The 25,534-nt window shown below is 38.7% G+C and overlaps 1 protein-coding gene across 4 annotated transcripts in view; it reads left to right on the forward strand.

Moving 5' to 3' along the window:
* The window catches only part of TBL1XR1 (TBL1X/Y related 1), a 103,191-nt gene that overhangs the window by 40,854 nt on the left and 36,803 nt on the right, over positions 1 to 25,534 (forward strand). For all 4 annotated transcript variants that reach the window (XM_021548234.4, XM_021548235.4, XM_077785729.2 and 1 more), the window contains exon 2: positions 4,853 to 4,917. The gene's annotated coding sequence lies outside the window, so the exon portion shown is untranslated. The remainder of the gene's footprint in view (positions 1 to 4,852; positions 4,918 to 25,534) is intronic.

Consider the following 25,534-nt stretch of genomic DNA (forward strand, 5'->3'; position numbering starts at 1 on the left):
ATGGAAAATACGTCAGTTCTTACTTTGAGGAAAGGGAATGGAAAAAAAAAATCTGATTTTTTTTTTTTTTTTTGTGTTTTGGTTCAGTTTTTTAGGTATATATTTGAAATCTATAATAACAGAGTGGCCCCCGAATGTTACACATCACATTTTATTTTTTTTAGAGAAGGAAAAATCTTTTTTCCTATTTGAAGTGTGTTTGCTGAGAGCACCCAGTTTGACAAGTTGTTTTATTATTGATTAATATTCCAGCAATTAATTTAAATTTAAAACTCAGTTCTAAGACTATAAACACAGAAAAAATATTTGCCAATGTGCTACTGTTTTGATCAATATGTCAATAGTCCTTATGTCCACTATTTTTGGAAGAAAAACTCCACAAATTGGAAACTGTCTTGAATTTTCACCCCCATCCTGCAGATAGCAGGTAGGGTTTTGTGAGTGCTTTAAGGTGCTTTGGCATAAGAGTGCTTTGGGTAATAACTCTTTATACTCTTTCCCAGTCTAGACTGGGTTTAACTTCATTCTCTAGGACCTTCTAACTTCCAGTTTATGTGAATTGGATTACTTGCTAATGAATTTCATTTAAATGCCTTGCAAGTGAAATGGTGCTGCTGCGCTGCTTGCCTTCCTACCAGCTGATTGGTATTGACAAGATTACTGGGGTGCATTATTGGCTTTAATGGAGTTGGCTGAGTTGGTTTCCTCTCCAGCAATTCAGCTTCCTTCCCTTTCAGTTGGCTATGAGCTGTTTTCTGTGATTGCCTCTGTTCTTGACTCTTACAGAAATTGGTGTTTAAATTTCTGCAGTATTGTTCTGTTCTGGTCTGACTTGTCCTGTGTTTCTCATTGCACAGAGAATCCTGTTTCTGTGGGTTTGCAATGAGTGGTTGCTGTGTCTGGATGAACTTTTCTCCAGAATACTTTTCTCTCTGTCTGCTTGCTCAGTTTTTATTCTTTATCCCCTCAGATACCCTTTGTTGATGTTGGGCATTGATTAATATGTGTCCATGGACATACAGGTGCTTATTCTAAGTAAGAGTATTCCTGACGTATGGAACGTTGTGTAGCTTTAATGTGATACTAATGTACAAGTTAAGCATTTCTTCTTTCAAACATCTGGAAGGTCAGCTTACATCAGGTTTTTCTATATTTCTGATGGAATAAAGATAAAAGAACAAAGATCAGGAAATAAAAATTACTAAATTGACAGAGAAGAGCTGTTTCAGGTAGAGTTTAGGAATTTGTGTGGATATGTCTCTGGGAAGGTCTTAGATACTCTCAAGGCTTTTTGTAAGGCAACCTCACCTACACCATGCTCCTGAGTGAAGTACAGGAGCAGTCTGCATGTTATTTTGTCACTAGGAACTCTATTGCTGCCTACCACTTTCAAGTAATGACAGTTTTTAACGATGTCCTGTGTGTGCTGCTGATTCCCCCCCCCAGTACACACTTGCATGTATTTGTTTCTCCTGAATTTTCTAAGTTGGTATTTGTCTCAGTTTAGCCTCTCTGTCAGAACTGAAAAGCAGATGTTGTTGTAAATGTGCTGAATTGCTTTAAAAAAATTGCCATACATCACTGTGGAACTGTGATTAAAAGAAATAACTTTGGTTTTCTCTGTTTATGTTCCAAGCACAGCAGTAGTAGAATCACCATTAGCTTTGTATGTGCCTATTAACCAAATGAAAGGAAGGATTCAATGGAGTGATTAGTTTTCAATTTAGGCTTTTAAAGTTATTGTCTCATGGTTTTTTGCAGCCTAGTTACTGAAGGGAATATCCAGGATTTAGTTATTTTTAATTCTGTTTTGATTGGGACACTTTTTCCAGATACTGAATTCAGATAAAAGCAGCATACTCAAGGATAATTTAGAAGAAAAGAGACTGTGTCCTTAGAAGGCTTTTGTGATTCAGAAGGCACAACATCTAGTGACGAAATTTGTTGTTAAAATCAAATAGCACCAAAATGTCAGAAAGTAGTTTAAACAGTGTGATCCTAAGAGGATTAGAAAGAAGCACAAGTTCACATGGGGAGCAGGAGCAATTCAAAGCTCATGCAAAAAACACTGATTTAACTGTAACACAAACCCAGTATAATGTCTGGGAAGGAGAAAGTAGCACCAATAGCAGCATTTCTGAAAGGAAATGGTTAAACATTTCTGCAAGTAGCATTTAAGGAAATCCTTGCTTTGAACTGATTGTGTTTGGAAACCGGTAGGGACTAACATCAGTGCACATCTGGACTGTGTGCTTATAACCAGATCTGTCACTCTGTTGGTGCCAGGGTTGTTTTTATCTGTGGTTTCCTTGGTACCACACAATTATTTCTTGGTTGACAGCAGCAGCCCGATCTGTGCAAACAGCCTGGATGTGTATTTGCTGCTTTGCTGAAGGTGGTTTGGTGTGTTGGTTTTAGCCCTGCAAGTGGGAACTGCCTGGCTCATGCAGCCTGGGTTTAAGGCCTGGGGCATGGCTGGTCTCTGTACACCACAGCAGGGTAGGATGCTCTTCACAGGGAGATGATGTTGAGTGTTCGGCCCCAAATCTCCGAGGGACACGGGCATCAGTTATGTCATTTTGTGCAGAAAAAACTGGTGTGGGCAAGGCTTGTAAGCACTGGCTCTGAGCACAGGTTGTGCTCATCAAAATCATCTTTCTTTTCAAGTTGAGGGGAGCAGTTTTCAATTGATGTGGAGCACGTCAGTCACCAGGCAGTGGTGAGCTGTTCCCAGCCCCTCCAAAATGAAGAATCCAAACTCACAAGCTGTTGTGCATTCTTCAGGTGTGCTTTATCAACTTAAAAATAATCCACCAGATGCCCTTTAAGTGTCATGTAGAGTAGCTGTTACTACGTATGGCCACCTGTTTAAATCGCTGTAACATGCTGTAATATAAAGGTGAAAGATAGTCTGAAATCAATAAATTACAACTGTCACCTGCATTGTTTCAAGGTACATGCCAAAATCCAGTAAGATAAATTTGGAAAGGAAAAAAAGCTGCTGATGAGGCATTTGTACTCAGCAGTTGATTCTGAAGAAGGACATTGCAGAGTTTTCTAAATGTTTACACGTCGCTTCAAGCGCCCTTATTTAAAACTGGAGCCTACAACCAATTAACATTGAGTGAGGAATGAAGTGAAGTCAGTGAACCCTTTCTTTTCTAATTCTCTGCTCTCTTGAGTCTTTGCTTCCAGCTTCTTTCCGTGTCACTGCCCTGTTTAGATGTAAAGCAAAGGACAAGAAGCCTCTTCCACGGATCAGGCGGAAAGGTTTCCCTCTCTGGCTTCGATGATAAGTACTGCACTAGAGATTGCACAAGGGCAAAGAGATGTTGGAAGGAGACAGTTTGGGCAGTGTGTACTGAAGAAAGCCTTTTTTTCCTTGAAGAAAATGGTTTATGTCTGTGCAATCATCCCTTTATTTATGTTTGCGGTGTTCCTTCCCAAATGGATAACCCAAATCAAGCGTAGCACTCAGAAACAGGGCCCTCCTCTGCATTTCTCTGCACACAGCTTTCATCATGATTTAGATTGTTCTCAAAAGAATATTGGTTGGTTGCTGTTTTGTTCTGCTTTTAAGGAAAACACTTGTTATAAGTAAATAATATTTATATGGGGTCTGCAGGGTGGGTGTTAAAGCTTTCTCTTCTCAGCTGGTCAGCAGCTCTGGCTGTGGAAAAAAAAGCTTTCTGAGTAGCCTTGCTACTGTACCTCTTGAGGAGTGGAGTTTCACTCAGCCTATTTACATATTTTCTGCAACACAAGTACAACTAAGCAAGGAAATAAGAGCATGTTTGCAAATTCTTTCAATTCCCAGCATTCCTGCATTCCTCAGCATCCTCTGCAGTGCCTCTTGCTTGCACTGTGTGAAGGTGATGTTACTGCCTGCCTTGTGGGATCTTCTAAGAATAAAATAAGCCCAAATGCTGCAGCTTTGTCTTTTGGTGGTGTGGTTTTTTTTTTTTTTTTAATGGCTGGGTCAGAAAATGGCTCTATAATGAATGATTTCCTGCTGGTTGAGCTTGAAAATTGCATGTGAGAACCTCGTGTTGATCATGAGTCCCGTAAACTATAGTTACTCTTTACTCATAGTAAAAGTTTTTTGACCACAGGTTGCAGATGCTTGGTAAAGAATTTAATCTAAAAATAGTCTGGTAATACTTCATTAGTCACCCATGTCCATCTGTCACCCTTCCTGCTCTTTGAGTGCGTGATTAGATTATGTCCTAAAGAAAAGTGGTCTGGCAAGTATTTGTATGGAGGGCAACCACTCAGGAATATTAGTGTGGATAAAAATCATTTGTCACTGATGAATAAAAATGAATGTTGTAGTGGATGGAGTTACCTCATATTTGGATGTCAAAATCTGTGTGCTTATACTTAGTTTTTTCTTTTAGGGCGCATAAAATTACTACTGATATGTAAAGAAAATTACTAAAATGTAGGAGAGTTGGATTTGTTTGGATTAAGTTTTTTTTTTGGGTTTTTAAAGGTGGACAAGATTTCTCTTGAATTTTGCACTATGAAGATTTCTGTTATTTACATGTTGTCAAGTGTTGATAGCAATTAGTGTGAGCTGGTGTTTTTTTTTAATCACTGAGGTCACTGCTGGAGTTGGTAACTCTGGGGCACACCTGTGTATATAAATGGAGTTATTTAGTGCAAGATGTGTTAGGAAAACAGATTTATTTTTCTTTTACTGCTTCACAGTGGATATAACTATTTTGAAAGTCATACGACTGGAATGTTGATTTTTGTCTGGGGCTTTTCAAAGTGTTTAGATGTCAGTAGCTGTGGTTTCAAGATAATAAATACTAACATTTCCTATTTTATCTCCTTATTCCCCTGTCAGCATCACCCTTCTGTGGCAAGAGGCACCCGAAAGGAAAACTTCTGCATATCAATGCACTGCCAATGGTAAGTACCTTTTTAACTGACTAAAGGTGGCATGGTTTCTCTCTGCACACATGCCATTAGCAGGCTTACACTGTAAATAGTATTCTTAGAATAACTACTTTTTAGTATTTAAGTGGATTATTTTCATTTTTTAAGGAACATCTAGACCATTCCACTGTTTGACAGAAATATTACAATTGCACCTGGTTTTATCCTGTGGAAAATAGGGCAGCATGTTAATTTTGAAGTGAGAAGTGACTTGACAGTGACATAGCTCATCCTGTTGGTAACTGGTGTTGCTTCCTCTTTTGGCCCAGAGCCTGTTTGGGGTGAGCTGTAGCCAAGCCGAGTGTTCTGTTGCCCCCACTTGGGAGCTCTCTGCAGTTTGTTTCAATATTAACAGCTTTTCCCAGAAGAAGTACCAGAACCAGCTCTGCACTGTCAGGTGTATTTTACTTCAGCCCATTTGGCAGTGTAAGACCAGTGAAGTTAAAATCTTAGTTTCTGTAGAAAGGGGCAATCTTCTTACTCCATGTCTGAATGTTAGTGTTACAGACTGCTGCAAATTCATATTTTCAGGCTGTGCTTATGGTTTGCTGGTGCTTCCTGACAGCTGTGCAGATGGAAAGCAGAGCTGAGGCCTGAAGGGAAGGACTGGAACTTACTGCTTCAGCTTTGATCAAACAACCTCTTTCTAGCAGTTCTGGTATCTTGTGTTGTCACAGTTGAGGTGTACAAGAGTGGTACCTTCAGCATTAGCCTTAAGAATTAAATGCATAAAGTGCCAGTGTGAATTCTGTATTTGAAGCATCTCTCCTTGTGCTCAGTACAGAAGTTAAAGGCATAATGTTTGAACTTTTTGCTTTGAAAACTCTATTTTGGATCTGAGAGCTGAGCTGGTTTCCTTTGGTTTGCATGTGGAAATGGATCTAAAGAATATGTAAATCAATTACAGCCTCACTTACACCTTTGCAACTCCACTGTCTTTGCCCTGTGAGGAAAATGATGCTCGAAGAGAGTCTGCATGGATGTAACTCCTTGACTTAGAGGTAGTGAGAAATTCTATTAACTCCCAAAGACATGATGGAGTGAAATGTAATATATTTGTTACAAAGTAAAGCAAATAGACCTCTAAAATCAGAAGATCTGCACCAAGCATGGATGTTGTTTAATAGTCTGGTTTTTAGGCTCAGAGTTGGTATGAGTAGAGTTTATATTAATTTGGGATGAACTTCATGTGGGAATGGATTTGTTGAGTGAGAAAGAATAGCATATACCTGGTCACTCAGACTGGTATTTTAACTTTTCAGTCCTGAAATAAGCAGCACTCTCAGCCTTTTCTAGTATTGTTAAATCTTTATTGTTGTTGTTGACCTTTTTCCAGCAAAAAGCTACTCTTTTCTTTTTATTTTGTAGTGGTTGAGTGTTATTTTAGTTATAATTTAAGATACTGATCTGTATTACTGCCTCTCTTAAAAATATGACTAATTTCATATTAACCTAGTCCTTATACTTCATAAAATTTTAAAATACTGTAAGACTATACTTGAAATGTTACTGCATTTTGTCCTAATTTTCCCCCTACAAATTATATTAGAAATTCAGAACTGCAGTCTCAAGGGCATGGTAGTTGTTACAGTGATCATAAAACATACTCAACTGTTACTTGCAGTGAAGTGAAGTACTCCCCACTTTTGTCTTTGAGGGCTGTTTTTGTGATAGAAGTTGTTATACTTTATTATTCAAGAGATTTCTAAACCATGACTCACCACTGATTAACTTTGAAATAGTTTGAATGTAGATTTAAGAGACAATCTAGACATATTTTTTACCATCCCCAAAGTAACTGTAACTAAACCTGTACAGTAAGAAAGACTTTTAGAGGTTTTTATGTTTTTGTCTTTGCTGTGTGTAAACAAAATGTGGGCCAGAGGCTGCTGAGGTAAGCAGGTTATGTACGTGTCCCAAACAGGCTTTGCTTTAACCATGGTTGCCCATGTTCAACACTTACATTTGAATAAGAAATTAATTTCTGATTCCCTTGAGAAATGGTTGTAGCATTTTTGTCATGTTTTAATCCTGATTGTCAATTCCATTTCTTTGTAGTAAAAAACCCCAAAATAACATTTGGCACATACTCCATCCTCTTCTCTTGTTTTCTTAGACTTTTAATTTTCAAAGTAATTAAAAGAAGCTTACTTTTTGTATCATATTATGTTATGATATGTATATATATGTTATATATATGTTAACTGATAAACCAAATAGGGTAAAATACTAGTTACTCCTTAAAAATTATTGTAGTTGTTGGCAATTCTTTAGAAAATTAAAAATTGATATTGTGATAGAGCATGGCTGTGTTCAGTGGGTGTAAGTTCTCCTCCCCATTTTTCCAGCCAAACTTAATGTTCCTCACAATGTCAAAGGAAAGCTACAAAGGCGTAATGAAAAAGGCCTGGTAATTGCAGGAAAGTGTCTGTTGCTACTTTTCTAGGATTTTGAAGGTTTATGTGGAGGCTGATACCTGGGTACTTAATCTGTGCTCACAAGAATTAATGAATGTGTTGGAAATAGAAATTTAAAGTCTTGGGTCTAAGCAAAAGATGACATCAGGATTTCAACAAGGGCTTTTGCAAATAAATTTTCTTATTATGTGATGGAACTTGTAGCTTACCCAAGAGAGATTTTCCATTGTGTCTTGCAAGGCTTCTTTGTGGGTTTTGGAAGCAAACCAGTTTGCCTTTCTGCCTTTGCAAGTCACTGAAGCAGGTTTGTGTGTATTCAGATAAATAATGTGGGAATATAGGAGTGTGCTTATCTGTGCATGTATTTATACACACCTATAGATGTATATCTAAATTTAGAAATACAGAATGGACTGTGCAAAACCCAGGAGCTTACAGAAGGGTGGGAGCTACCAGTTTGTGACTGTCCTATGACAGCTTGCTGGGATGGGTTTAATTTTGCAGAGGTAACCAGAAAGGGCTGTGAAGGGCTCAAGCAGGGCCATGTGGTGCCCTTCTTACAGGCCTCCTGGAAAACACTGTGTCCAGGTTCTGAGCCTTTACATGGATAGTTTGACAAAGATCAACACCCTGGTCAGTTAAAAAGTCCAGTGCAGAGGAGAATAGAGGATATTATTGTTTGTTACAAGCTGGCACAGATAAGGTCTCTGGATGGAACACAAAATTACCTAGTCCCCAGGCAAGCAGATTTATCAACAGCTAAGGCATGTCCTCACAGTCTTGGGGGGAATACCAAGCAGGTGATTTAAATCCATTCTTTTCAGTGCTGCCTACTTTTAGGTGAACATATTATACTGTGTTTGGAGGGTGTAACATACATATTGTGTGTTCTGTCAACTGTTCCTACACTTAAGAGATGGGATAGAACAGCTCTGCAGGCTCTGAGTCTCTTGGGCCAGCAAATCCATGGGTGCAACATTTCAGTGTAATTACCTACAGGGGATTTAGCTCAGAAACAGCAGGAAGGCTTGGAGGAGCTGGGGAGAATGAGTAAGTCACACACTAAGTGAAGGCACTGGAAGATGTGTGCAAGAATTTCCCCAAGATTGCAGCAAGTTGTTTTTCATTTTAATGCCTTTGTGGTGCCTTCAGGTACAGGTCCTGTGACCTTCACACTCCTTAGGAGACAGGTGAATGAATAAATGGATATAACTATTAGCCTGTGCTTCCCCAGCAGCTAAACCCATCCAAATACTGATCTGCCAGGCCAGCATGTTGAAATGCTTCCATGCAAAGGAAGACAACCAAGGGAGGGGATATGAGCTGGACATTTGGGTTTGGTGTGGAAGCCTTGTCTCTGCTGGCACCTGCCAAGGGCAGCTGGAGGTCTGTGCTGCTAGCTCCAAGGCTTTTGCACTGGAATTGCAAAACTGGCTTTGCTTCAAGAGGAGCTGAATGGCATCTCTCAGCTAGAGGTATCTAAAATGCCTATCTGCAGATGAGCAGCTCTGTGTAAGGTGGTGGAGCTGAAGGTTGGTTGTCATTATACTGAGAACAGGACCCCTGCTTTCCAAAGTTTATGAAACTTGACAGTACTAAAAATGTTGTCCTCAAGAACCTAGAATAACTGATTCAAAATAAATAACCCTGCAAGACTAAGGCCCTTATTCTATGAAATACAAATACATGTGCCTACATGTAACATTTAGTGTAGGAGTAGTTCTTTTGCCATATAAATAAGGAGCATTTGCATGCATAAAGCTAAGCAAGCTTGAAAGCACTTTGAACAGTAGGGCCTAAAAGTGTTCATGAAATTTATTGTTGAGGCTGTTGGTTGTACAGTTTATGGAGTGCAGCCGTAAAAGGATTAAAAAAAAGTTATTTCTAGCAGGTTCTGAAATAGTCTAAAATAACCAGCAACATGAAATTTTGGACTGTTTTGCTCCTTCTGAAATCAGTGAATGCTATTATCAATGCAGGAAGGTGAAGAGCAATGTATTTTGTCTGATAATTTGTTGTGGCTATACAATTGTATTTAAAATTGTTCATACATCATTCTATTTATTGGATCAGCATGAATTAGCTAATCTAGTGGTTTATGTGTGGAAGAGGAAATACTACCAATAATGTGATAAAAAAGCAAAGTTCCATCGTGTGGTAGGGTGCAAACTGTGGTAAGCATTAAAAATTGTATGTACACTATTCTGTACCATTTTTGGAAGGGTTTTGGAATTTTCTGTTTCTTGTCAGAGAGCAAGTTAAATACACTAGCAAGATTCCTTTCTGACTGAGAGGGAAAACACCCTTTTCTCCTTCTTCTGTCATTAAAGTTCACCACTGAATGAATCAACTGAAACGGAAATGAACGTCCTTTAAAAAAATTGAAGTGTTGGCTCTCTTTTGAAGTAGCATTTGTCAGAGAACTTTCTCTGCTGTTTCTCTAAGCATTTTACAGTTCAAAAATAAGCTTTGACTAAGAATTCTCGGCAAAATCATAAATATGTAATTATCTAAGCAGCTGGGATATTTAGCCCCTGGCAGGTGCCCAGTGTAGTGCAAGAGCAAAGGGAACTGGGCCAGTATCTTGAGCTAGAAGAACATCTAAAACAGGGTGAGGGCCATTGCTATTCCTTATCTACTGCCATTTCTAGGTTTTAAATCTTAAATGTACCTGAAAAGAGGCTGTTTCTGCTGCAATGGATGGTCTTTTCTTACAGCTGGCTTTGTTTTTTTCATTGTTGTCTTCCTCTGCTTCATCTCCCCTGCCTTAGGTTTTTTCTGTCTTTATTGTTTTCTACTGGTGTTGGTTCAATATATAATAGTAGTGCAGTTAGTATTAGATTATATCTTACTTGATCAGCATGCCATCTGCTTTAGAGGAGAGGGAGATTTTGTGTTTCTGCTCTGGATTCACTGCCATATGCCCGTAGTGAAGTTGTATAACCTGAAATGACCTTTTTCCTGCTCTATTATATGAAAGAATTATAAATACAGCATAAAGTCTTCTCAAAATTGACAAAGTTTGTTGCATAGTTAAAAAATTTAATTGGCCTTTGGGTGTACATGAAGTAGGATGTTAGAGAAAACCCAAGGACAGGCTCTTTTGTGTCCCACCACATGAGTGTTGCCATCTGCAGAAAAGCAAGGCTGATTTCACAGGAGACCATGTAATTGTGTCACTTGAATCATTAGGCCTTGATCCTGGTTTCCTTCTTGTCAACAGAAAGTTGGTGTTAGCTCAAGTTAACAAAAGTAAAAGCTGCCCTTATCTTCAGCAGTGCTGATGCTGGGAGGTAATGAATATTGCTGCAGAACAGTAGGAAGCCTGTAGGCTGTGTGGAATGACACTGCTGATGCTGACTTCTATTTACTCAGGAGAATCAGAGACCTGCTGGCCTTCAAATCCAGGACTCTGTGTGGCCATCAGCATGGATGGCATGGCTAGAAGCCTGTATCTGCTTTTCAAGTCTCCAGTTCACCCAGTGGATAGAAGCAAAAATTGTAGTCAGTGGATTAGTGCACCCATATTTGTAAATAAAGGTCATGTGTGGCGTTCTTATTGTAATTTAGTGAACAAATGTAAGAAACTATTCAAGACAAGGGATTTGAATCCCATACTGAGCATCTGTATGTAGGATTGGCATCCATGAATTTCATATTCACACAAATGGAGGGTATTGATGTCAAATGTGAGCCATAATTGGAATCTTTGACCTTAATGATATTTATGAAATCTTCTCCTTTCGCTTTGGGTTGTAGATAGACCATATTTTATTGCAGTCTACATGTATTTTAAAAATATTTTACCTGGTGTTCAGGTGTTTAACAACTACTTAAAAAAAAAGCTAAGTCCAGTGGCATAAGATAAATTAAATTCCATCATAACAATGTGGAAAAGAGAGGACTTGAATAAAGTAATGAACTGGGCATGTGGTGTGACCTGGGGATGGTTCTGTGTGGGGCAAGGAGTTGGACTCGATGACCCTTGTGGGTCTCTTCCAACTTTGCTGATTCTGGCAAAGGAGCTTTTATAAAATCAGCCATTTCGCTTGCTTGTAATTTGTTTTCTCTTTTAGCTTAGGTGACACTTTTTATGAGAACAGCCATGTGCTTCTGGTAAAGGGTACACAGTAAGCCAAATTACATATACATGATGGGCTATGAAGAAGTGATTTTAAGTGTCTGCTTACTGATGAGAATCCAGAATAAAGCCACTGGTGGTTAAAATGAATAGAGGGCAGATCAACCATTAGAGCAGAGTCTTTTTCCATGAATAAAAGAAACAATTTTAAAACTATCAGGTACATAACACACAAATTAAGGGGAAAATAGATGGTCAAAGGTTAAAGAGGGAATGAAAACACAAGTTTTATGGTCACAAGATCAAATGAGGCATTAGTTAATTTTCCTTTTTTTGGTGCAGTTCATCAGGAGTTCAAGTAATTCAACCGAGTGATTGAACTGGAACAGGAAAGAGTGCCAGAAAAAATGGTTGCTAATAACATAAACAGAAAAAATAATCAAATGAAGTTATGACTTGATGTCAGCATTTCACATTAAAATGAATTTGAAAAGACTGGAATTCCATCCTAGTTCATGGAACCTGATTTACATAAGAAAACAAATTTGTAGCAAATATTCTTTTAACAGCTGATAAATTATTCTACTAATAAGCCATCAGAATGGATTTAACCAAGAAGTGGCTGAGGCTCAGATAGTGTTTTCTGGAGACTGACCATCTGGGAAATTGGAAGTAACCTGAGTAGTAAGTAAGGGTATTTGAACCGTGTGGAGGTGACTTAATTACGTAAATAGCAAATGGAAACCACATTAGGGATGCTGGGGTTTTGCTCTAAACAGAAGATAAAATACAATTTAATATTTCCTACCATTGGTACCCCAAGGTGATGTGCTGCTCTTTAGGCAGGATCATTTTTTTGTACACATTTCATACTACTTATGATAAGCAAGTAACTGCTATGTGTTTGAATTTGTGACTGTGAATGCAGCTTAGAATAGATTGTTGGAATACCTTTCCACTGGCCTAATTCCTGGCTTCTTTTATATTTAACTTTTTCTAAAAACAAAATCCTTTTTTTGCTGAACTGTTCAATTTTGGTTATTATTAAGATTTTTCCTATGCTGCTGCAGTTTACGAGGTTCCTGTTTTAAAGTCCTCCCCAGTTGATGAGGAGACTCTTGCATGTTCCAGTTCTTGGGACAGACTGGGACCTGTGGTGAATCAGCTGTTGGGGAGCAAAGTTGCTCCCACTGACCCATCCAGTTTTGTTTAAACATCCTTTTTGCTGAAGCTGACAAATTTCTCAGCGGATTGGCCTCCTCATTGCCCACAAACTGTTGCCATTTTGTTCTGGTGGTTTTTTTTTGTTTGGTGGATTATGTTTTTTATTATTCACATGTGTATCCACGGTGGTCCATATATTTCAGTTGAATTTACTTTTCATCATAATGCAAACTACTTAAGCTACTGTTTGTTTTTTTTTTCTTGCAAAATGCCCATGTCAAGGTAGTTGCAGGGTTTACCCTGTTGAGGTTGACTTGCACTTGGACTGTCTTTGTTAAAGCTTCCCATTTTCATCAGACTGCTTTTCAGTCTGTCCAAAAGTGGATGGGGATTGTGGCATATTTGGAAGAGGAATGAGTGTTACATGATCCTCTGAAATATCTTGGACCTGATGTCCAAGTGTCTGGAGTTCGTGGGGGTTGGGTTGTGAGGGAACTCAGATATGGGGCAGAAACTGTACCCTGGGAGAAAACAGTGTAATGATCAGAAGCACTATAGTTCAGTAAATTCAGAAGCACATAAGCAAGTCCTGGACTCATTTTTTGTCTGATTTGGAAGACAATTTAATCCGTTACATAAATCTTTAAATTTATGCTTTGAAAAAGGAGTGTTATGTGCGCAAATTCTAAATCTTTCTGAAAAGAACTCATGGCATCTATACATAGCAAACCTATGGCGAAAAAATAGTCATTTTTAGGGTTCCTGAGGTTCTGTTGTTACCCCAAGATAAATGTGGGACGTTTTGCAAGTGCAGGAATGGAGAAACATCAGGAAAGGCAAATCTCGAGCAGAGTGTTACTAGAAGTGCCAAGTTACAGCTGTGATGTGTGACATCAACTTAAAAAGATGTCAACTATGCAGGACTCATAAGTTAGGAACCTCTGTGCTTGCTTTTGAAGAAAAAAGCATTGCAGCTTAAGTGAAGTCAATTGTTCCAGATATTTTTGTGACTTAACTGGTGAAAAATCTGCAGTGATTTGTAGGCACAGTGCTCTGAGTAGGGAAAGGAGTTTGGACATCCCTGGAGGTCTGGGTCCACAGAGTAACACACTTCCTTCCTTATTCTCTTGCCCTGGTAGCATGGCAGTTATGTATTTGCAGTGCTATATCCACAGGAATCTTCCACTGGAAAATTAATTCATGTTAGAGGAATTATTTATTTAAAATAAATCCAGCTTTGCCTCAAGCATTTCCCTGGCTACACCCATGAAAATTGCCAAGAGGTCAACTGAAAAATTGCCTGGAGGTCAGCTGCAAAAGGGTCTGTTTAGGAAGTGGGTGAATTCACAGCCCTCTCTTGGACAGTTTATGGGAGCTGAGTAGCACTTAGGACAATTGGGAAGATGATGCTGTGGCTCAATTCCACAAGCAGCTCACTGCACCCTGTGTCAGGGTTGAGAAATACCAGTGCAGTCTTACCATGTGCATGGTTTTAGGGGGTTTGAAGAGCAGTTTTGTGGCTACCTCAGCTTTAAATTCAGTGTGATACACAGCGCCTCTGTCAGCATATGTTGAAATCCTGTAAGAGTGCTATAATTAGGAAGCTTAGTTGGAAAATTGGGTGAAGGAAACACTTGCATCCCTTAAGTACAGAGGATTTGTCAAAAAGCAAAGTGCTCCCTAACTTGCTATGAATTCCTAGGAGGATTTCATGACAGATATCTTGGGTTAAATGGAAAGGGATATACTGAAAAGGGGGAGGGGGACAGTTGTTTCTGTTGTAATTTGTGAATGCCATAAAATCCTCAAAAATGCAGCATTTTGAAGTAGGGGTTTTGCTTCTTTTTCCTTCTCTCATTTTATCTTAGTACAGGAGGATTGTAGGATCTGTAAAGTGTAGTCTTCACTGTAGGAAATGCATCTGTTTATCACTTTGAGTCAAATCTAAGTGAGCTGTACGGATGGTTTCAGTAACACCTAGGAAAAAAATAATTTGTTTTGGGAACCTTAAACATACTAAATATTTGCTGAGTGAGGAAAGAATCGTAGCCAGGCAGAAGTGCCTGTGTAACGTTTTGCCTCACACTAGGATAATGGCTGCAAATTTCTAGAGCTTCAGCTGTTTAATAAGACATTCCCTAACTCAGCCCAACAGCCAGAGCCAAGAACAGAAAAAAGTGCCTTTTCCTGTGATGCTTTTACCTTCCCTCTCTCAGCCTGTTCCTGCAAAACACTTCCCTGCTTGCTCAGCTCTGGCGTAGCTCAGTGCCTGTGTTTCTGCTGGGCTCACTGGGGCTGAGCAAGTTCCTGCCTGTAGGAGGCTGGTTGCTATATGGTTAGAAAATAAGAGAATCCAATTCTTTCACTGCTAGCTCTATGTGGTTTTTTTTCCAGACACAATTACACTCGTTACATAGCTCTTTATCTAGCTCTTTTCCTAAAATAAACCGGGGGCTAGCATGTGTTCCTCATTTAGTACTGCAAATATTTCATTCCACTGGCCAGAGAAGTTACTGAATTTAGACAAAGATGACAATATTCAACATTGTATTTATCTTAACTCAGTAACAACTGGCACTTTCAGGAATGTGTAGAAAAGCTGTGTTACATCTCAGTGCTTCCATAATCACTGAAAACTCTTCAGTGTATTTTGTCTCCCACAGAAGAGGAATATTTATTTTTCTTTTTTTTTAATGGGTGTGCTAGGAGGACAGACCTGGCAGCAGCAGTGGTGCTGACTCTCTGGAGGACTTTGGTCCCTAAGAGAGAGTAGCAGATGGTCTAACATATATTAAAACAAAACAACAAAAGTCCTGGACAGGAGACTTTGTTGTTGACCTTTGGTGTTGTTTATTGACCTTGTCTGGTGAGATTACAATCTCTTCAGTACAGGAACGAAGTCTTACCTGTTTATGCAACCTTAGCACAATGGGGGCCCCATCTTAAAAAGAGATCTTTTGGATGATGCAGTTGTTCAAATAAATGGTGGTAATAATAATGTTCATTATATCTGGTTTGAGTTGTTGTGAAGGTTCCTTGAGCAGAGAGAGATGTGCCTGAAGCAGCACAGCAACATTTTAAGTGAAATGAGTGAAGTCCCCATGATCCTTTGCATATGTTGCTTTTTGTCTGTTTTGTAGATGTTTTTGTGCCGCTCCGTTTTATCCAAGTGTGTATAAAACCACATCAGAGATTTTACAAGGGTTCTATCAGTGCATTTTGTGATTTATACTCAGTAGTAAAGATGATGACTGCCAGAGGTTTTTTAGTTTTATATAATCCTGGATTTGCAGCCTCGTAATTCGCTTGCTGTCTGTTTTAGAGTGCAAGAACAGTGATAAAACTTTGCACTTGTTTGACTTTTCCTTCTCTACAAGTCATGGAATCACAGCTGAGGGGGTGGCCACCCCTCCTCTGCACAGTACCTGCTTGTTTTCCTGCCAAGTGCTGATTTATGGTAGTCTTTTGTTTTGGTTTTTTTTTTTTTTTCTCAGATTTCAGAATTACAAGTGGAATTGAGGACAGAGTAAATAGAGATGAATTTGGTTACATATGGCTGTGCTGTGAAAAATGCAGGTCGTTTGTGTCTAGAAAATGGGTCAGGTTTTAATTGCATTGTCAAGGGTAGTTAATGCTTAAGCAGTTTGCTTCTCAATATAATAGGCAACAAAAATGGATCTGCTATTAACTTTCCAAAGCATTTCTAAAATTATCATGTAGATGTATAAACCTGAAGTACTACAGGCCTAGAAAGCCCTACTTAGAAGTGATCTCAGTTTTCTTCATGACAAAATGAGCTATATTTGTTTTTCAATACTATATCTTGTGGCATATCTACAGTGAGTCTCTTCTCATCCCAGTATTGCTATGCTGAACAGACAGACCAGTTCACAGAACCTGAGGCAGAAAAGAACATTTTCAGTATATTTTGAGTTGCTTTTTCTAGCAGATTAAGAAGCAGAAATTCAAGTCCATGATCAGTTGGCAGTGCTGGCTCATCCTTGTGCCTCTGACTGCCTTCCAGACCCTGTACCTCATGGGTTACCCAGAGGTTGTGTTCAGGAATAACTCTGGCTGCTTTTCTTGCTGTGGTGCACAGGGTCATTGGATATTGCACTTTTCTCAACTTCAGTTCAGGTGAAGAGCACAGTGGCAAAGGATTTATTGTTCCTGTGGTTATAAAACAGGATAGTCAGTAACAATAATTTCAATTAATTAGGTTAAATTCAGCGGAAAGGCAGCTTCTGTGGCATCTTGGAGGGAGAAATCTCTTACCAAGAGATTCACTTTAGGCTGACTGTGGAGTCTGTGGTTTGTCTGGTGGAAATTCATTCCCTCAGTAGTGTCACAAAACCTGTGGGCTACATAATAACAGTCTGAAAATATACTATTTACAAAAGAGTGTTCATCTGTCAGCAAAAGGGTTAAAGTGTCCATTTTTTGCTTGATTTTTTTTATATTATTATTTTTCCTGTGATTTGAAGAAAATTTTGGTGTGGATTTTTTGAGTGATCTGTACGAGGCCGGACTTTGTAGAAAACCACTTGTCTTCACTTCCAAAACATGCCTAACTTTCTAAATTCTATCCCTATTTCTATTAAAGATTAAATAAAATAATAAAAATGATGTCACATGTCCTTCTGTCTGTAAAGCAAATTTTGCCTAGGGTAAGTGCAACAAAAAAACAAGTTAAAAAAAACCCAAGAAAAAAATCTTCCTACTGCTGATAGTGCTTACAAGTTTTAACGTGAGTGTTGCAAGTAAAATGATTTGGAATAGGAGAAAAATCAGAAGATATGAACTAGGTCTTGACTTGGTGCTGGTTTTATATAAAGCAGGGGTGGTGTGAAGGTGGTTGTGGTGTTACAGGTGCAGAGGCAAAACTGCTTATTGATTATTGGGCTCCAGTTTTTATTCAAAATTAAGAGACACGTGGATTCCTACAGCTATTGCTGGAGTGGAATTTGCTGATAATAGAGATGTTTACTTAGTTGGTCAAGCCCACTCTAATACTGACCATTTTTAAATGATCTCCTAAAGGGTTAAATATTTTTAGTATATATAAAGAAAAAAACCTGTCAGGGGATAGATGTAACCACATTCGTGTCTTCTTTCTTACCTTCTTTTCGAGTACCTTGCAGCTTTTTTGCTTAGAAGTGTGGCAGTTATTAGAAAAGATAAAGTGTACAATGGATATAAAAATAGCCCATGTGATGAAAGTGGCTTTGGATCCCAGCTAGTTTTGTATTTGTTTCCTGCAGATTTTGTTTCCCTTTCCTGATTTTTTTCTTACAGTTTTTTAATAGTTATAGTGTTAGAGTGAATTTTAGGATTAAAAAAAAGTCAAGGAAATGGAAAACCATAGACAATCCTGTTCTCAGACAGAAAATTATGGTCTTAAGTCAGGATTCTCTTCACTCCCTTTGGAGTTAAAGGTGAATTGGCAATGTGCAATATTAGTTACGGTTCCAATTGATTTCCTTGTACAAGTGCTTTGGTATACATAAATACATGAGAAATTAAACAGCTGGCAAAGGCCTCCTGGTTTTGTGTAAATCTTCGGCTAGGAGGATGAATTTTAATTTTTTTTTCTTCAAGATTCAAAGAGCTAGCTATAGAAGGAAGTTCTGTAAATGGCATTATTAGGAGTGTGCCTCCTGCAAGCTGATGGGAAGTGATGTGATTTTACACTAAGAGAAAATCTGAGCACAAAAATCTGTGTTTCTCCTCAAGTCTGTCTTTCCAGCATTTCTGAGTATTCCAAATTATTTTGTTGTACAGCTGTACAAATGGATTATTTATCCACTGAGACATGAATGAATACAAGTCCCCTCTTGTTGATGGGATGGTGTTCCTTAGTCTTAAATTTGTTTCAAGACTTGTTCCTATATGATTGTCTCAATTTCTGTTTTCTCTCTGTGGCAGACATACCTGAAACAATGAGTCCTGCTTCTCTCCCAGCAGAAGGCTTGATGCAATTCAGTGTGTGTTTGCAGGGTTTCTCCTGCCAGCTTTCTGGCTCCACTGAGCATCCTCTGCAGGATGCTCTTTTTTCTGCTCTTCTGCAGATAGTGTCAGGCATCTGGAGAGATAAAGGGAGGGGAACTGTTTTCAGGGGAAATCACAAAACCTAAACTAGAAGAAAACTCAGTGAAATAGGTGATATTTTTAAAAAATTTAACCCTCCTCTTCTGAAGTCCCAACAGAGTCAAGTTTTGCCAGAGGAGTTTGGGGTTTTTCCCCTTTGTTGGTGACTCTTCCATTTAAATCCAGTCTGAAGCTGGAGTAGTACATTGTATTGCAGCTCTTGGTGCACTGCTGCTGGTACCAGCAATCAAAGCTGGTCTTTCTCTGGGAAATAACAAAATCAGATCCAGCAATTTCTTATTATCATCTCCTGGACACTCACTCCTCCTAGCCTCACTGTGTCCAGCATCCCACTCAGCTTCATTCCAGTGCATTAATTCCTTTTTATTTTCTTCTGTGTATGCTTCTAGATGGAAAAATGTTTGTTTTGTCACAGTTTATGTGATGTAATAAAGGCTATAAAAATCCAACATGGCTTTTGTACATAGTTGCCTGTAGTGAAAGTAAGGTATTAATTTGGGAAGGCACACAATAGAGGTATTGTAATTGAGCAGTGGCTGACATGTCGCTCAAAACTCAAAGTAGGTTGTACTATAAATATAGTCCCTTGTTTTGCAATTGACATTTTGCTAGTGGGTGGCTAATTTGAAAGGAAATAGACCAGTGATCTAATATTAATAACTAATTAATAGTTATGTGGATATTTTAAGTCTATTTTTCTGCTTATTTATAGGCATCTATTATTCATCTATGCTGTGTATCCTTCTTTGCATATATGTTTAATTCTGAAACTTTTGCTTCGGTAACAGTCAGGCTTTGCAATCAAAAGCTTGATAGCAAAGTTGGTATGTTCTTCAAACCCACTTTTTGAGGATGACAGTTTCAAAGTAGTGACACTTCAACCACTGAGGGAAGTCTCCCTCTTGAAGCGAGGCCTAAGAGGGAAGCCAGTGATGCATTGTCTACATCTCACCTGTATTTGTGAATCCTAAATCAGCATCACTCCTGTAGGTATCCTGTGTTTTAAAGTAGAATACAGAGCAGTTTCTAGGCTTCTGTTGAAGGTGTGTTGCTCAGAGACAAAATGAAGAGGAATAAAATAAGAAGGAGCATCTCACAGGCAGCTTGATCCTTTGGGATCAGAATGAAACATGCATTCAACTTCTCATTGCTTCTCACAGCATGTGTGTTACTATACCAAAGAGCTGTGATGTTTTTGTTTGCTCTGATGGGAAAAACTTCAACATAGGGTTTTGTCTCTTCTACCTATTCCCCCTGTCTCCTGCCTTCTCTCTCACATTCATCTGTAAATTAATAATATTTGTGATACTTGTCCTTTTAATGAATTCTTAATTGAATTGATAATAAGGCAGGAAGACTGTGTGAGAGATTCATTGTACTTTGTACACGTCTGATATTTTTAGTTCTGTTTTGTCACAAACATTTTTAAATGTATTCCACCAAACTCCACAGAGCAATGCTGTTATATCTGGGCCTTGACTGTTAGCTGTGGAATTTGTGTGCACTGTCTTTGCACCTCATCCCTCTTGTGTGAATAACTTTGCTGTGAGTGCTCAACTCACAGGGAACAAAAATGGTTTCCCTCTATCTCTAGAGTCTGCATTACTCCTTGAGCTACTGTCCTAGGAGGTTTTAAGCTGTGTCCTTGGAAGTGTTTCCTGTTGCTGGATTAAAACCCTGCTGCAGTTACCAGTGGAACTCACCTGTTGGTGGAAGCACCCATGCTCCCTTCAACCACACGCTGCATCTGCTGCATTCAGGTCTTCTCAGCATTTGTTGCGGGTGTGAGGAAAAGCCCATATTAGCAGCAGATGTATAACAACAAGAAGATAACAGCATTCTGGCTTTTCATACCTGCAGAGGGTGGGTGGGGGTTGCAGCTGTTTGCCTGTTACAGGGCATGGCATTGATGATAAAGGAAACAATTGTGTGGGGCTTTTAGCTTCTGTGCCTTTACAAAGGTGCTGAGCTCCTCTGTATTTGTCTCCCGAAAGCTGTGTCTCTGTGTTCCAGCATAGTTCACAGTATCATTGCTATGAATCAAAGAGCTGTGGATAGACAGATCCCTTGGAGCAAGCTTCCTTCTTCCATTTTTTTACAGCTATCCAGAGATTGCAATCTCAAAGTGCTTTTGTTTGGTGGTTTTTTTGTTTGTTGGTTTGGTTTTTTGGATTTCTTTTTTTTGTTTTGCACAGTTTTTTTTTGTTTGTTTGTTTGTTTGTTTTGGGGTTTTTTTGTTTGTTTTGGGTTTTTTGAGGAGTGTGGGGGTGGTTTCCTTTTCCTAGCTCTTATGTGCTTTGCTGTGCAGAGGGCAGCTCTGGGCAGAGAACCAATCCTGGAAATCCTGAGTCACAGATGCGGGAGGTTGGTGTTCCAGGCATCGCTTGGGATGCAGGCCATTTCAAGAAGTGCTTGAGGTTGTTGTCCATTGATAAAACACAGCTGGCAGTGTTTGTCCAGCTCAAAGGACAGAGCTGACACCAGTAATGCACTCGTGCTGCTGAGGGTTGTGTGTGGGGCCAAAAGAGGCACACAAACTCCACAGGACACATCAGGTTTGATTTCTCTGATTTCTCTAATTTCAGAGACAGTTTGAGGCATGTTGGAAGTGACTGTCAGGGTGTTGTTTTGAAGTTTTTGTCCCTGTATATTTTTCTGACTCTTTTTGTGTGACAGTTCATGTTTTTATTTTCAGTTCCCTGTGACTCAGGGAATCTTTTCTCTGTGTATCTGCTTATTGCAGGCAGTATTTAATATAGTCGTGCTGATTCTCATGTAATAATGAGAACCCATCAAAAGGTGCAGTCTTAATCTGACAAGATTTATAGATGTTTTGTAATTCTCTATCAATAATAAAAGAAGACCTCTTAATATTTAAAAAAATTGCAAAAATTCTCTTGTATTTCATGTGTTGACATGGTGTTAGGTTGTAGGTTGGATTTGACGATCTCAGAGGTCTTTTCCAACCTAAATGATTCTATGGCAATTTCAGTGTTTTCTCCTCTATAAAAAGCATATCTATACCTGGGCAATCCTTCTTGCCCTTGTAATATTTACTTGCTAACCTTTTGTATTAAAATTGTAAACTATGTTTGTGAAATAATATAGCAGGTCACAATACTTCAGGCATCTTAAAAATTATCTGTCAGTCCTGGTAGTGCACTGGAAGTGTCTTCCAGAAATGTGAAGCACTTCACTGAAAATGTGAAGCAATGGTTCTTGTGCAAAGTTCTTGTGTCTTGAGCTGCTTCTGACCTACCAATAAATTCAAAGAACTTCACATCTGGTTGTGAGCAGGAGCAATAGACAGTTCATGTGTTGGAAGTAAACAAGTGAAGTTATGAGTGACTCTCACACATACCCTAGCTTTGAAGTATGGACTTTTTTAATGGCTGGGATCCTTGTTTGGTTTGGATGTATTGACTTGGAATATAGTCTTCCATCTGAATGTATTTTTGACTGTTTTTGCTTTAGTTTCTCTTATATTCCATAAGTGTCTTGTTAGTGCTGCTTTGGTGTTTATAGGTTTTGAGGTGGTGTTTTCGAATGCACAATTTTCTGAGTAGCACAAATGATTGTCCTTTTGCAAACATTTTTTCCCTTCTGTCATATTATTAAAGACCCATTGAGTCTGGAAATTAAGTAATGTAGCTTCCCACAAGCATGCATATTTTTCAGTGTAATTGGAAGATGTTTTGGATTACTGTCTTTAGGCCTGTGGAGCCAAGAGCCCAATTATAGGCATGGTTAGAAGGCAATCGTGTGCGTTAGATTATAACAAGATTCCAATAATGTAAAATTGCTGCACAACAAATTAGTTTGTATAGTTTTGACAGTTGTTGCCTTTAATAAACTAAATTATAAAGCAATACGCAGCTGCAACACTTGTGAAATTGAAGAAAAATAGATTCTTATTTCCCTGTCAAAATTTTTTCCACAGAGCAGGTCTGGTTTGAGTTGTTCAGTGGACTTTGTGAATCCATCTGTCCCAAGATTATTTTCTCTGTGAGTAGTTGAGAGACAGGTTACAAGAGCTACATTTAAGACTTTAAGAAGGTCAGGTACCTTCTTTTTACTGTTTGTGCTGGCAGATGCAGTCACAGTCTTTTGGGCTGACACTTTTAAAGCTAAGATTTGGGAGGTTAATTGTAATTTATGGATAAATGGTGGCTAGATTAATGCTGCCTGCTTATTTTCACTACAAACTCGAGCTCAAGTCTCCTGGCAGAATGCAGGAGCTATCGATGTGGTAACTCCATGTACCAACGGAATTGGATCTCTGAAATCCAAGAACCTGTCATCCCATGGAGTAAGGTGTTACTACAGCACTATAAAACAAGGCAAAATCTACTACATTCTAGCAATCAGGCTATTCAATCAGAAGCTTTTTTACACTTTTCTGTCCTGAGCTGTGTTCCAGCTGCAGGTTTGAGAACCACTGTGGCTGCCAAAGTGACATTTGTATCTATGCTGGCAAGTCTCTTTTAGTGATAAGCACTTTAATTAGACATGACATAATTATGATACAACTGCTTTTGGTCCAGTTTTAGGACCAAGTCCCACTATTTCTATATGCATTTCCAAGCAAATTAAAGCCCAGTCTGAGTATGTGCTCCATCCCTGCTACTTGATAACCGTTCAAATGAAGGGAGACTCCAGCAGTACATGGTCACTCCCTGCAGTTTGGAGCTTTCCTTTTCACAGTCCAAGAGCAGCAAGGGCAGACCTTATTTCTGAGTGTCCTTGGCTGCTGTCGCTTGCGGTGCTTCAGCTCCTGCACTTCTCTCCTGGGAGAACATGATGGCACTGACTTAATGGGGGTAAATGGGAAGATGAAAGCTGCTCGTTTTCTGTGCGTGGTGAGGGTGAATCTCTGGTCATGAATTCAGAGGCAGCCTTCTGCTCTGAGTGCTGACAGTGATGTTGGTTGATGGCATTAAATAAAGCTCCTAAAGAGATTGTGTAGAGTGGCAAGGGAGAAAAGGAGGGGAAAAAAAAGTATTTATTTACCAAATTCTAAAATGGTAAAATGGAGGATTTTCAGGAATGAGAATGATGACCAGCTTTAATGTGCTTTTGAGTGGCTTACGTTTTGAAGGGTGGCTTTTTTTTGGAAAAAGAGCTGCAAGCTCCAGACATCATTTTTAATGAGTATGCAAAATACTGGCTGTAGTATTTGCAACGCCAGTCATGAACCAGTGCTATTGGAGGCAGTCTTTAAAAATTAAATAGTTCTGCCTTCCAGCTTTGTAAAAATGATTGCTGTATTTGATTTTTTCCAATAATTGTATCCTTATAAAACTTAAATGCTTTAAGCCAAATAGCGTGCATTATGGTCAGGCCAAAGAATTGGAATATCTGTCAAATAGAAAGAATGAGAATTTCAGCATCTTGTTTCCAAAATAGTTGTACATACTTCTTGCTTCCTTCATGTGCCCTTGGCAGTCAGTCAGCTATAAGACTTCTTGAGCACCATTGATGTGCTCTGAAAATATCCTCTGCACTTCGTAAATCGTTAAGAGGATGAATTATGGAAATGACAGTGGATAAGGAAGAGAAGCAAAGATGCACATTCACTTGGGACATTGCCTTGAGGCTGGTGTCATTTGTTGGTTGGATGGTCTTTGAAATAGAGGCATTAGAGGGAATAAGTTGTAGCGAGCAGATCAAATATCTCGTTTATAGTCATACTCATCGCACAGAAAGAAAACAACATCAAATATTATTAACAGGTGGTCTAGTGGGAAGGCAGCAGTAAACAATACTTCCTAAAAGTGGGTAATTCCTCTCTCCCTAATGGGCCACATTCAATTTTTAAAATACACATCATTATTTTTTATGACATCATAGTTTATTTTTTGTTTTGTTTTCCCTAGCTGCATATGATTTAAAATGAAAACAAGCAAAACCCTAGTCAGTCATTAAAAAAAAAAGGTTACTTGTTTGTTAAAAAAAAACCCAACAAAAAACTTTTGATTATTTATACTTTTTTTTTTTTTTAATTTAAAGATTAAGTCCCAATCTAACAGCAGTAGGGATTTTGTTTAAAAGAAATACAAGAGAAGAAAAATCAAAAAATGATGTGGAAAAACCCCCACCAGTGGAATGGGTAAATGGGCTCCGTGCTGATCAAGGAGCACGCTCTAGTGGCAGGTTAATCCAGCATGGCCTTCTCGGGTGCCCATCCTCCACCTTCACTGGTATTAATCAGCTTCTTCAAGAAAGTGACATTTTCACAGAATCTTATTAAATTTACCATTTCTGTTGCTCTCCAGTGCCAAAGTAAGTGCAATGTGTTTACATGTGGCATCATCACATGTATTGGTGGTAGTGAGATGAAATTCCTGCTCTCTAATTAATTTTGCAGTGGGGAAGTATATGTCTATTTTTGCAGATGGTTTTTAAATGCATAGATATTTTAAGCTGCAGAGGGGACGACTTCATGCTCACGATGCACAAATTCTTATGGAGTGTGAGCATTTTAGTAACAGACACAGTTGTTAAGCCTGCCTGTTAGCATCACATAAAATGTTGGGCTCTGAAGCCTTGCACATTTTTGCAGTGTTTTCTGTTCTAGTCCTCTCCCTGAGGCTGGAAAATTTCTTTACTCCTTCCTCTCTCGTTCAACTTTTTTTTTTTCTGTAATGAGACTGTAGATTTACAGTTTGATTCTCTTCAGATTTCTGAAATACACATAGATAGATACGCATCTCATAAGAAATAAAAATAAAATGCTAAGTAAGTAACTATGAAGCAATCCAGAGCTGAAGAGCAGATATAGTAAGGGAAATTATGCCCTGTGATTATAGGTGAACTCCCT

This window comes from Lonchura striata, chromosome 9 (genome assembly GCF_050655825.1).
Source record: "Lonchura striata isolate lonStrDom1 chromosome 9, ASM5065582v1, whole genome shotgun sequence".
Lineage (NCBI taxonomy): Eukaryota > Metazoa > Chordata > Aves > Passeriformes > Estrildidae > Lonchura > Lonchura striata.